At 36.6% G+C, this 8,793-nt stretch overlaps 1 non-coding gene across 1 annotated transcript; it reads left to right on the forward strand.

Moving 5' to 3' along the window:
* Positions 1–754: 754 nt before the first annotated feature.
* Positions 755–827, forward strand: Trnat-ugu. Its single transcript has one exon. It is a non-coding gene; the product is annotated as a tRNA-Thr (tRNA).
* Positions 828–8,793: the final 7,966 nt, after the last annotated feature.

Here is an 8,793-nt window from a genome sequence, read left to right on the forward strand (position 1 = left end):
TCCTTCAGTACCTATTTTGCCTCCCATAGTTCAGAGATATTATATGATTTCTAGACTAGTATTACCACCTCTTGTTTTTATCCTAGGCTGTTATGGATTTATTCATATTATTTTTTTATTTCTAGAAATCTGGGATGGGATGTGCAGTTAGAATGTGCATTCAGTAAGTATTTCTACCAGCATTTTAACAGTGGTTATATCTGGGTAATTTTAATTAGCATTTGGTATATTTTTAAAGATTTTTTTATAAAGCATTAACATTAGTTTACTTAATTATACTTTGACTATATTATTGTCATTTATATTGATTGCTTAATTTTATTTAATATTTTTTTTATATGCAGTGCTGAGTATTGAACCTAGTGCTTCACACATGCGAGGCAAGCATTCTGCCACTGAGCTGCGACCCCCGGCCTGCTTAATTTTATTTTTAACTACAAACATCATTAAATAATATTTGTACAAAAGTGAAACTATCTTTTCACCCCCTGCTTCTAATCTCACTTCTTATAGTTAATCACTGTCTAGGTCAGAATTTAAAAATCTTGGCACTATTGGCATATAGGCCAGATAATTTTTTTGTTGTAGGGAGCTGTCCTACCCACTTTAGAATGTTTTGCATCATCCTGATCTCTACCTATACCTGCTAACAGCAACTCCCAAGTTAAAACACCCAGCAGTGTCTTTATATATTACCAACTGCTTCCTGGTGGACAAGATCATCTATGGTTAAGAATCACTACCCCAGGGAGCTGGGGTTGTAGCTCAGTTGGTAGAGTGCTTGCCTTGTATGCACAAGGCCCTGGGTTCAATCCCCAGCATCACCAAAAAAACAAAATTAAAAAAAAAAAAAGAACCACTACCCCAGATTTATTTTAATGAGTTTACAAATAAATACACATGGGCATCACATGTGAAGAAAAAGAACTCTTTTTCTTTGGTACTGGGGATTGAACTCAGGGGCACTTGACCACTGAACCACATTCCCAATTGTCCTATTTTGTAGTTTATTTAGAGACAGGGTCTCACAGAGTTGCTTAGCACCTTGCTGGTTTGGAGGCTGACTTTGAACTTGAGATCCTCCTGCCTCAGCCTCCCAAGCTGCTGTGGTTACAGGCGTGCACTACTGTGCCTGGTGAAAAATAACTCTTATCCAGTAAATGATAAAACCTGCTGACTATGAGCCTATAAAATCAATATTTCCCAAAGTGTAGCCTTTGAACATTAGCTTGATATTGAGTGGTATGTGAAAGAACAGTGCTCTGTGATCAACTAATTTTGAGTGACCCTGAGTTAGTAAATTAAACACTTTTCTTTCCTATCAGACTACTCTGAAACTCTTAAGTTATTATTCTCAGGAACTTCTATAGAGATATAATTGTACTATTTCTCAAGTTTATGTGACTGAAGAATTCTTAAAAAGAATTTCATGGAGCATTTCACGGGGCTAATATTCTGTGAAAGCACATTGATCCTCTAAGTATAAGCATGCCCATGGCAGGTTTTAAATAAATATAAAGTTGAAACAATAAAACAGCAACAACAACAACAACAAACCCAGTACTATTTGTGATGAGTTTTGAACAATGATGAAAACAATAAAAAAAAACCCTCAGAACTATTTTATGTTCTCAACATTCTCCCATCTTCTTATTGTATCTCAAACCACAAGGAATATCAGACCCTGAGGTTAGGCTGATGGACGAATCAGACACAAGCAGACAGACTGGCAGGCCCACTTGGCACACAGAGGTACATGACTTTCCCTAGGTGGCAGTTATTTATGGAATACTACAAGCTGTTGCCAAAGAGAAAAAAGTACTAGAATAGTAATGCTCTCCTAGTAATGCCATCCCAGTAACACTATATTTGGGAGGAGACCTACCTCATGAGTAGCCATTGTGGTTCTTCCTATTTCCCCTCTGCCAAGACTACAGTCTATTATTATCTAATCTTTGCTTAAAAAAAAAAAAACTAGGAGGAAGAAGTTATTTTCACCAGAATTTTGGTGGCAAAAATATTATTATTTTTTTAACCTTCATTGGATTTATAAAAATTTACGTGGGTCTTTGATCTTAAAACAAGAAATTTTACTAGAGGAAGACAAAGAAAAAAATCCTTTACAGTGTTTCCTTCAGATTGATAGTCATAGCTCATGTATAGTGAATCCAAGGAGTATTCTTTGTCTGTTGTTAGACAAGACTCAAATTCTACTGTAGGTCTTGGGGCAGGAGTGCGTTGCAAATAGACACTATTTCTTCAAATGAGGGTAGCCTGAGGTCGGTTGGTGTTGTGTAGCATAAAAGACAGCAGGGACATAAAGGAGCAACATCCATGCTCGCTCGTCCTTTCGTCTCTTCATGAATCAAATAAAAAAAAAAAAATGAAAGTAGGCTGGAAAAAAAAAAGAAAATTAAAGCTGAAGGTAGAAGATGTAGAAGGTCATACTCATGGTATCGCTTTGTTATTTCCAAGATGATTATTTAATATTTGTGAGATAGAGAAACAAATGGAAAAAAAAAATATATATATATATAACTTCACATGGGCACATTCAGTGAGACCAGGGCAGAAAGAGTGAAGGCTATTCCATGCCTATCTAAATCATTTCAATTTGCATTTTCTAAAGAAAAACAGCATTATGAAAAGGGGGGTCTGTGTCACACTTTTCTATTATTATAGAAGTTGTCACCAGAGAATAGTAGTAAATGTCTAGGAGAAGATTAGACTCTAAAATTCACAAAGAGGAAAGAGTACAAGGCTGTAAGCATAAATCTTGGTTAAGTCTATTCATCTGTACTTTTTTATATTTTCAACTAGAAACTGCAATGTTTACAACAACTTTTAAAGGGAGGTCTTAAAGTGAAATTTTTATTACTTTACAGAAAGATCTCAATTTTCTGGGACATTTTTGGTTTTTCAATGCTGGGAGTGGGACCTAGGACCTAATTCATGCTAGGCAAGAAAAGGTTTCAATTTTCTAATTAAACTACCTTTTAAGTTTAGATGGGTTTTTGTATAATCAGTTATAACAGGTTATAATTATAATATAAATCTTAATTGAAAAAAAAATCTAGCTTGCTGAGATGGTGCACACCTGTAATCCCATCTACTTGGGAGATGAGGCAGGAGGATTGCAAGTTCAAGGCCAGCCTGGGCAATTTAGCAAGATCCTATCTCAAAAGAAAATTTAAAAGGGATGTAGCTCAGAGGCAGAATGTGCCTGGGTTCAATCTCCATATCAGAAAAAAAAAATCCTTCTCTTTGAGATTCAGTGGTGGTACCCGTATTAGCCTTATCATGCCATATGGCTGGAACTTGGCATTTTTCTTAAGCTAGGAGCCTCATGCTATCATTTGACTTCCAGAGTGTATTTTAAGAAAAATGAATGGCTAAATGGAGAGACGAAGGTAAGGTGGAATGAGGTTGAGTGGGATGGGAATATTATAGAATTTTTTGGATAAGTTGAAACCTCAAAAAACACGATTTCCTTTTCATCCAAAAGAAATGGAAAGAAGGGTAGATAGAATGGAAATTATGCGACACATACTCCAAAAGGATATACAAATAAATTTTGGAAACAGAATGTGGTTCAAAACTTGATTTCATAAAAAAATCCATTTTGATATATTAAAAGTATAGTTTGTTTAAGTAGTAATTGCAAGTTTACTAATTAAGGTTACACATTGCATGTTTTATCTATTTATTTTCACAAATAACGCAAGGACAAATTTGAGAATTGAAGGCACTATCATATTTTAGTAAAACAGAAGGAAGTAATTATGTGTTCAGGATGTGATGCCAAGAAGACCTGGAAGACTTGCTTTCTAAAAAGGAAGTGGATGGGGTCGGGGTCGGGGGTAGCATCTCAACTAAAATTGAGAGAAATTTGTTGAATGTAAACTCTATCAGTCTCAGGTGGTATAGAGACACTCATTGATTTCTCCTGCTCTTTTTCCCTCCATTTTTACCATCACAAAAGACATTAAAAACTATAAGGGGTTCCCTAGATTGAGGAAAGCTTCTCTGCTTTTATTTCTCTGAAGATGAAAGCTGAAGACTGGGGGGTGTAGTTCCGCATAAAGTACTTGCTTCTCATGCACCAGGCCCTGGGTTCCATAAATACATAAAATTGATATAAAGAGGATAGAGGAGAAAAGGCTACTGTTTTTCAACATTGTCATATCTTTAAAGTTACCCATGGTAAAAATGCTGGGCCAACTGTAGCCACTGTATGTATACCTCCAGATCTTTTTCATCTAAAAACCCACAAACAGTAGCTGGATGTTGACTGACCATATGTATCTTCATCAACTAATCTTGAGGCATTCACAAGAAATCCAGTCTAGCCAACTCCAGTAAAAATGTTTGCCTCTTTCACTGGAGATCTGTGAACTCACATGAAAGGGTTCTTACACAAAAACTCAGAATTTCTCCAGAAGAATATCATCATGAACCATTTCTTCTCTCAGGAATTTTCTCTAACTACAAGTTACTCTGTGTATCTTCTGTTCCATTCCTTGTCCTGATCTGCTCCAACAAACTTTTAATCATTATTTTTCTCTTCCTACCACACACAGTTTTATTTTTCAAAGCAGTTTTTTTTTTCCTTCCCTTGAAAAATAGCATTTCCCCATGCAGACTGAAGCCTTCTCAAGCTTGAGTCTATCCAGAAGTGGGCTATCAAAAAAACCCATCTCAATAAACTTGGCTTCCTTGCTTCTTTTTCTAATGTAATTTTCATTCCAGCTACTCAGAAGCATTGCTAAATAAGTAGTCCATGCTCATACAAACAAACAAAAAGAAGAAAAGCATTGTTCCTTCCCCGTGGAGCAGTGGATGAGAAGGTATAATTACTGAGAATTTTTACTGTGGAGAGCATATACATATGTATTGCTCATGAAATATTTTCAGAGACTTAATTTTTTCCTAGATAAAATATTATAGATTTATTGAAAGCTTGATTCTCACCTTCAGTATGCAAAATGTAAACTTGAAAAATTTTTTTTAAACTTTGACAAATATAGAAAATAGAAGCCTCTTTAAGTCTATATTATATATTTGTTTAGATAAGCAACTATACAGAAAAAAATAACATTGGTTCAGCTTAAAGCATACTTGAGAATAAACCATTGTATAAATTATTGTACATCTGAAATCACAGCACATAGCAGTCTGCATGGAGGTGTTAAAGTAGTAAACCAGTGGATGGATGGATAAAGAAAATATGGTTTATATGCACAATGGAGTTTTATTCAGCCATAAAGAAGATCGAAATTGTGTCATTTGCAGAGAAATGGATGGAACTTGAGAGCATTATATTAAGCAAAATAAACCAAACTCAGAAGGACAAGAATTGTATGTTTTCTCTCCTATGTGAAACTAGAGAGGAAAAAGGAAAAGAAAGGTGGCAAGGGGGAATCTCATGAAAATTGAAGGCAGATCAGTAAAGCAGAGGAGAGGGACCAGGGGAAGAGAGGAAGGGAGATTGGGGAATGATATTGACCAAATTATATCGTTATATTTTGTGCATCTACAAATATGTAGCAACAAATCCCACCATTATGTACTAAAATGCACCAAAGGGAAAAAATATGGGGACAGAAGAAGCCAACCAAGCAACACTGATTTTACCATTAACACCTTGACTAGGACTGAGGCTTCTTAACTCCTGAAGAGCAGATTCCTTTCAGATGAAAGAACTCCTTGTGGAACATGCTAGCCTGCAGGTTTGTGGGGTTTCTTTTCTTTTCTTTTTATGCTTCTAGGAATTGAACCCAGTGATGCTCTGCCACTGAGTTACATCTCCAGTCCTTTTTAAATTTTTATATCAAGACAGAATTGTCCTGGATGTCCTTGAAATTGTGTTTCTGCTATACCTTAGTTTCCTGAGCAGCGAGAATGACAGGGATATGCCTCTATGCTCTGCTTGCTCTGTAGGTTTTTAAGGATTTTGATAGAGTGGAGTTCAATTTCATGGGGTAATAAGTGGTTTTTTAAAAAATTATTTTGTAACAAATTACCATGAAGGGTGGGGGCAATAGTGTACGTCTGTAATCCCAGCAGTCTGGGAGGCTGAGACAGGAGGATTGATAGTTCAAAGCCAGCCTCAGCAATGACAAGGCACAAAGCAACTCAGTGAGACCCTGTATCTAAACAAAATACAAAATAGGGTTGGGGATGTGGCTCAGTGGTTGAGTGAGTGCCCCTCAGTTCAATTCCTGGTACAAAAAAAAAAAAAAATTACCACAAATGTATCACTCACAGTGTCTGTAAGCCAAGAGACTGGATGTGGCTTAGCTAGGTCGTATGCTCCAAGTCCCATAAGGCAGGACCCAGTGTTGGCTCACCCATGTTCCTTGCTGGAGCTCAGGGTTCCCTTCCAAGCTCACTTGTTGGCAGAATTCAGGCCACTATGGTTGTAGACCTTAGGTCACCATTTTCTCTTTTGGCTGTGAGCCCGGGGCTGTCTCAGCTCCTAAAACCTTCTCATAGTTCCTTGAACTTGTCAGTCTCATGCTGGTAAATGAGATGTAACTTCTAGGTCAGAGTTTCAGGAAAGTTAACTCCTTATAGCAATGGTGACAGTCAGATTATCAATATTGCATAGGTTCCATTGCCCTGGTCCCTGCAGGGTCATGCGAAGAGGGCTGGATAGACAGATGCCTGCATATTCAGCATTTGGCATTACAGGTAAAGAATTTTAAGTTTAGGGAAACTGGATATCCCATCCTGCACAGTAGCATGCTTGCTTTTGCCCCCAAGGGAGAGACAATCTCCATCTTCCAAGATTGTTTACCATATAAACCTTTTTGAAAAGATATTTCAAAACAAAGACAGTGCCTCTGTTCAAAAGACATGGAGAATTCTCTCTCAACAATAACCACTGTTCAATTTTCAAAAGCAGGACTTTATTGCCAATCTGGTACTATTCCCTAATCTCCAAACTTTATCAAATTTCACCAAAGTTCTGACTACTCTCCTCTTTCTGCTGTGGGATCACATCTTCTTCATCTTCTTCATCTCCTTTAATCTGTAACATTGTCCTTCTTAGTGTTACATATCTCAGACATTTTTGGATACAGGCTAGTTATTTTGTAAAAAGCTTCTTGATTTCAATTTGCTTCATATTTCCTTATTATTTTGTCAAAAATACCCAAAAATGTGCTGGTGTTCCATTTTAGTACACTGTATCAGGATAGCATTTTGTCACACTTGTTTAAAATCCTAATTCTGATCTCTTCAGGTGGTGTCTGACAGGTCTTCTCTGTTCTAAGTATAATAGTTCCTCTTTATAATTAACAAATCTTAAACTACAAGAATCTTAGCCAGGCATGGTGGCACATGCCTGGAATCCAGCAGCTCTGGAGGCTGAGGCAGGAGGATTGCAAGTTTAAAGCCAGCCTCAGCAACTTAGCAAGGCCCTAAGCAGTTTAGTGAAAACCTGTCTCAAAAAAAAAAAAATAAAAATAAATGCCTGGGGATGTGGCTCAATGGTCAAATGCTGCTGGGTTCATTCCCTGGTACCTAAATAAATAAACAAATAAAAAAGGGAAAAAATTACATAAATCTTGTTTTTCATTATATTTATTGATTTTTGAAAATATTTTTTGTACTTGGACACACTATCTTTATTTTACTTATTTATTTTTGTGTGGTGCTGAGGATCGAACCCAGTGCCTCAAACATGCTAGGCAAGCGCTCTACTGCAGAGCCACAACCCCAGCCCTTTCATCATATTTTTGCCCATAAATTTTAGCATTCATTGATGATTCCTGCCTGAGACAATCATTACTCTGTGGTTTGCCAAATGTTTTTCTATTTCAATTTTGCTTTAACATTTGTTGGTGGGATTCTGTCATAAGCAACAACTTTTGCCTCTCTCCCTTTATTTATAAATTCAATTATTTATATCAGTATGACTCATGGATACTTATTTTAATTTGGGAGTTATAGCCCATTACTGTCATTATTTATTTCATTACTCATATTGTTCCTGATTTGGCCACTGGGGATCCCTTCAAAATGGCTTTTTTTTTTTTTTTTTTTTTAAGATGGGTTATTGCTATGTTACCACGGTCATCCTTAAACCTTGATCCTTCAGTCTCAGGCTTCAAAGTAGCTGGAATTACAGGTGCACAACACTGTGCCCAGTTCTTCTGTCTCTTTGACAAGTTCCCATCATTTTGAGTAATTTCTAACTTTCTGCTAATATCCATTAGTACTGGGGTATCATTGCCTCTGAGGCTTCTCAGCAGATGAACCTAGGAATTGGCTGGACCTGTGGCAAATGCCTGCACTCCCAGTGACTTGGGAGGCTGAGGTAGGAAGATATTAAGTTACAGGTTAGCCTCAGGAATATGGGGAGACCCTGTCTCAAAATAAAAAGTTAAAAGGGTCTGGGATGTAGCTCAGTGGTAAAGTGCCCCTGGATTCAATTCTCAGTACCAATCAACCAACCAAAAAAATCTAGGAATTATGTGTATGAAAACACACACACACACACACACACTTATTATTTTTATTATTAAAAACTCCAATTCTACTCCAGACCCACAAAGGTTATTCTAGCCTTTCTTCTTCCTTACTTTAAACAGATTTTATCATTAATAGTTTCCTCATGCTTCTTTGCACAATTTTCCCTCCTCACTCCTTATTTGCACAGCTCTGATTTCTCTCTCTATTCTGGTCTTTCTAGAATATCATATAATTGTATTCATAGGGTGTGTAGCCCATTTATATATACATATATATATATATATATATATATATATATATATATATATAGTTTAT

The sequence above is a fragment of the Marmota marmota genome, unplaced genomic scaffold (assembly GCF_001458135.2).
Source record: "Marmota marmota marmota unplaced genomic scaffold, marMar, whole genome shotgun sequence".
Lineage (NCBI taxonomy): Eukaryota > Metazoa > Chordata > Mammalia > Rodentia > Sciuridae > Marmota > Marmota marmota.